Below are 5,370 nucleotides of genomic sequence, written 5' to 3'. Positions count from 1 at the left end.
GCTAATAATAATAACAATAATAATAATAATAATAATAATAATATACAAATATTACTGGAAAAAGACGATCAGTTAATGGACTTACAAGACTGTAGGATGGATAAAAATGTTTAACTTTCTTGTAGGCCTTTTTTATAGCATGCAATTTATGTAACATTTATTCATCATTGATAAACTTAATTTGAATGCTGACTATCGCACGTAATACAGTTCGGTAGCCAAGGCCTATGGTTAATAATTTAATAATGTAATTATTTCTATAATAAATAATATAATAATTTCTTAATTCAAAATAAAATATGACTGAATCCATCTCTGATAATCCCGGGTTGCTATGGTCACGCAGGTTTGTTTACCATTAAACTGATGGCCACGAGAAAAATATGTCGTTCCCTCAACATAGCATCTCGACATAAGGATGTCGTTACCTCGACAAAATGATCTCGTGGCCACGACATAATATCACGTTCCCAAGAGTTACAGTTTTTTTCAATTGCTAACAAGCGTTGCCTGCAGTTATTCCTGAAGAGGGGTGAAAACCCAGACGGCAACATAGTGTTGGCCCATGTGAAATCCATGCGGGCCAGATGTGGGCCGGATCTGGGCCGAAACGGTCTGCTGTCTGGGCTTTTTCTAAACTCTTAACACAGCAACAGACCTACATCACACAATTAGCCAAATAGTTAATTTTCTGGCCAAAACCACATTTTGTTAAATAAATACAAACTCTGCGTTTCAAAATGCTGAATACCTTTTTCTACATTTACTAACTCTATCAAAACACAGCAAACCCAAATCAAAATCGAGTCATTCAGTCAAAACATTGGCACTGGTTTTCTATCCAATAGGAACATGTAGTCGATCATAGTGCATAGACTGTTAAAATCATATCAATTAATGGCATTACAAAAACTGCATTTCTTGTCATGTCTCAGTTCGACCTGTACAATATGAGCTCCATTAAAAAATAATAATAATAATTCAGTCAGCTGAACTCTAAATTTTTGTGTGTGTGTGTATATGTGGATACATTTTAGATCATATGTACAGCATAGTGAAGGAGTCATCAGTACTTTATGGAATGTAAAAGAAAAGTGACAGAATTGCTGCAGTAAAGGCTTTATTGGCTAAATGAAAATGTATGTGTCTGTAACGGTAATAAAGCTCTTTCTGACATTCTGACAAGGGAGAAAGAGAGGTAGGGGGCCAAAGGCAAAGGGCTGTATGACAATATGAATTTAAAAAATATGAATAAAATAAACAAAACAAAAAAAAACATACAGCCCTTTGCCTTTTACCCCCTACCTCTCCTTCTCCCTTGTCAGAAAGTCAGAAAGAGCTTTATTACCATGTGTGTTTACAGACACAATGAATTTGACTTGACGACAGGAGCTTCCAGTGCAGAAGAAAGTATGGCCATAGTGCAAACATACATGACAGTGCAGACATACACAGGATAATTCACAGTAATTTAAGAAAAACAGAAAACTATGGTCAAAGAGTTAGTGGGCTGGGTGTGTGGGGTCCAGAATGATTTTCTTAGCCCTTTTCCTTACTCTGGAGGTGTACAGATCTTGGAGGTTTCTTGGAGGTCTTCATTTCTGTCATGCTGTGTTTAAGCATTTGTAAAACAAAGTTAACAATGATCCATGATTTTGGTATGGGGTAAGCTTGTATGAAAAGAAAATGTAAGCATTTTAGAAACATGTTAATTGACTGAATAGTGTGTGAAAACAACATGAATTGTGTTAATGGTATGGTCACAACAGACGGATGTTTTGCTAATTGTGTTTAGAGTTTTGATAATGTGATTATAGATTGGACAAAGGGATGTTAGCAATGGAAAAAAACTGTAATATGACGTTCCCTCAAATTAATATTTCGTGGCCACGACATCACAGTTCCCACGAGTTATTATGTCGCTACGGTTTTGTAGTGAACCGACCATGTAACCTCGCGGGCACCATAGATGTTGCCTTTAAGAATGCTTATTTTTTCACGTGGTAGCCTTGCAATTCGCCATGCGTGATCACGGAGCTCCCTGCACGCGCTTTTACAGATTTTTTAAAAACGTTGTGCTTCATACAATATCCACCAAGTGGCGCAAGGAACAACATTATGTAGTTAAACACCACAGGCCAGCTCTGTGGTGCGTTTCCCAAAAGCATTGTTAGCCAATTATGGTCGCAAGTTCCGACGTTACCAACATAGTTCAATTATTAGGTGTTTCCCGAAACCATAGTTCAAACGAACATTCGCAATCAGCGATGTAAACTTATGTGGTTGGAACTAGAGCTCTCGACCTGTGGTTAGAAGCATAGTTTCTTGTTAGGTTTATATAAATTATGCTTTTGGCCACAATAAGCAAGCTAACATGCAGTGCAATCTATATCTTCCATTCTATGTAAATATAAATGCATTTAAATCTATGTATTTCTGCGCGTCCTCAATAAGCGCCATTTTAGAAGAGTGGCATGTGCATAAATGTCAAAGTGAACCCCGAGTATGACGTAACACTTTATTGCGCTTTCCGCAGGCATATATAGGCAATATGTAGGCTACTAAGCTAGTCAAGTCAGCACGCAGGTTTAATTAGTCTTACTGAAAGCTCATTAAAAAACGATATTTGCATAAAGTTTTATATTTTGTTTTCGATTTGACTGTTTATTTAAATTCTACATTTCAAGCTGCCTAATATACAAAAGTAGCTATATGAACGATGTTCTGTAGTTAAACACCACAGGAATTATCATGACCAAAAACAACTGTTTATGTTCTTATGCTATTATAAGAAAATAATCTAGGCTAATTTGTCTTGTCAGAATTAAAACCCTATTTTAGAACAATGCCTCTCAGTCGGCGCTTTGAGATGAAACATTACCTTTATTTTCTTCCAACATCGCAATTTTTTTGTCAGAATCAGAATTGGAATCAGCTTTATTCGCCAAGTGTGTGCAAACACACGAGGAATTTGTTGTGGTTTTTTAAGAAGCTCTTGGTACATACATGCATATATATCTGACATGAGAACAGAAACATTTAAATAAGACAACAATAAATAATTATGTATATGAATCTGGAACAGAAGATTTATGTACAGATTTGTGCATTATTTACTCTGTATACACAGCTGTATAGAAAACATGCATATGTATTTACATAGTACTTGAGAGAGAGAGAGGCAGTAATTAGAGATGGAGAATTAATGAATTACAGAACACAGGTCATAATTCCTGTGTTAGCTGTTTAGGTTGGAGATGGCATAGGGAAAAAACAGTTTTTATGCCTAGATGTTCTAGTGCACAGAGATCTGTACCGTCTGCCTGAAGGGAGAAGTGCAAACAGGTTGTGTCCGGGGTGAGAGGGGTCTTTGATGATGTTTCCTGCCCGTTTCTTCAGGTTGGGCAGGTGCACACCAATTATCCTTTCTGCTGTCCTAACAGTCCGTTGCAGTCTTCTTATATCTGATTTGCTGGCTGACCCAAACCAGACAGTTATAGAAGAGCACAGAACCGACTCGATAACAGCTGAGTAAAACTGTGTCATCTACACCTGAGGCAGGTTGAACTTTTTCAGTTGACGAAGGAAGTACAACCTCTGCTGGGCCTTTTTCACGATGGAGTCGATGTGAGTGTCCCACTTCAGGTCCTTAGAGATGGAGGTTCCCAGGAACATGAACAACATGGCGCCGCGGACGGCCGCCTAGGCTCTCCAGTGTTTGTACTGTTTTTGTTCGTTTTTCCTGTTTTTTGTTTCTCAGACAAGATCAGTTTTACCAGGGATGAACTGCTGAACATTCGACAAAAGACACCTCAAAATCTTCTACCGGATTTCGATTATTTGGACGTTTTGCCGAACATTGTAGTTGGCGGAGCAGTGGTGCTGATCAAGCGCTTTAGGACGCGCAGATGGGGGAAGCGAGTTGGCGCACTTGTGAAGCTCAGGCAGCAGATTTCGAAAGCCGTTGCCTAGCATCCATCTGGCAAATCCCCAACAAAACGGACAAACTTCTTCTGCTCTCACGGACAAACAAGGATTTTTCAAACTCTGCTGCTCTGTATTTCATGGAAACATGGCTGAATGACGCCATTCTGGACAGCGTGCTACATCTGCCGGGCTTTCAGCTGTTCAGATTCCTCTGGACCGCGACGCAGAATCAACGGGGAAATCGCGCGGCGGCGGGACATGTTTTTACATCAACGAAAGGTGGTGTACAGATGTTACAGCGTTAAAGAAGATGTGCTGTCCCGATCTAGAAGCGCTCTTCATTAACTGTAAGCTGTTCTATTCGCCGCGGGAGTTCCACTCGTTCATTCTCTTGAGTGTTTACATTCCTCCGCAAGCACATGTGAGCATGGCTTTACAGAAACTCGCTGATCAGATCACAGAGACAGAACAACAACACCCGGACTCTGTTTTAATCATTCTTTAATAAAGCAAATCTTTCCCGTGAACTGCCAAAATACAGACAGCACATTACATGTACCACCAGAGACAGCAATATATTGGACCATTGTTACACCACAATAAAGGATGCATATCGCTCTGTCCCACGGGCAGCTTTGCGGCTCTCTGATCACGGTTTAGTTCATCTTATACCGACCTACAGGCAGAAACTGAAATCAGCTAAACCTGTGTTAAGGACTGTAAAAAGATGGACTAATGAAGCAGAGCGGGATTTACAAGCCTATTTCGACCTTACTGATTGGAGTGTTTTTGAAACCGCTCTGGACGAGCTCACAGAGACTTTTACTTCTTATATCAGTTTCTGTGAAGACATGTGCATTCCTACCAGGACTGAACGAGTTTTATTGCAGGTTTGAAAAGACACCATTCACACCTCCTGCAACCCCCCTCTCCCACACACCTTCACTTCAGATCAGTGAAGATGATGTGCGTCAGGTCTTCAGAAAGAACAAGAGAAGAAAGGCACGAGGCCCAGACGGTGTGACACACAGGCCTGTCTGAAAATCTGTGCTGACCAGCTGGCCCCCATCTTCACACAGATCTTCTACAGATCACTGGAGCTGTGTGAAGTCCCCTCATGCTGTGGTGTCGTCTGCTGCTCATCTTGGGAACCACAGTCAGTCTTGGGTTTTGATGCCAGGAGATACATTTTATTACATCTTTAATGAGAATAAAGCGGAGATGCTCTCTGCAGCGAAACATCTCTATCATGCTTCAAATGCTCCACCATCATCCCCGTCCCAAAGAAACCCAAAATTACTGGACTTAATGACTACATGCCGGCAGCTATATCACCCTGTGGCCCAAGACTGGTTACTCACTGAAGCTAAGCAGGGCTGAGCCTGGTCAGTACCTGGATGGGAGACCTCCTGGGAAAACTAGGTTGCTGCTGGAAGAGGTGTT

Source organism: Sinocyclocheilus anshuiensis, unplaced genomic scaffold (assembly GCF_001515605.1).
Source record: "Sinocyclocheilus anshuiensis isolate Anshui unplaced genomic scaffold, SAMN03320099.WGS_v1.1 scaffold783, whole genome shotgun sequence".
NCBI classification, from domain to species: Eukaryota; Metazoa; Chordata; class Actinopteri; order Cypriniformes; family Cyprinidae; genus Sinocyclocheilus; species Sinocyclocheilus anshuiensis.
The sequence above is the reverse complement of the archived record's forward strand: the minus strand, read 5'-3'. Positions refer to the sequence as shown.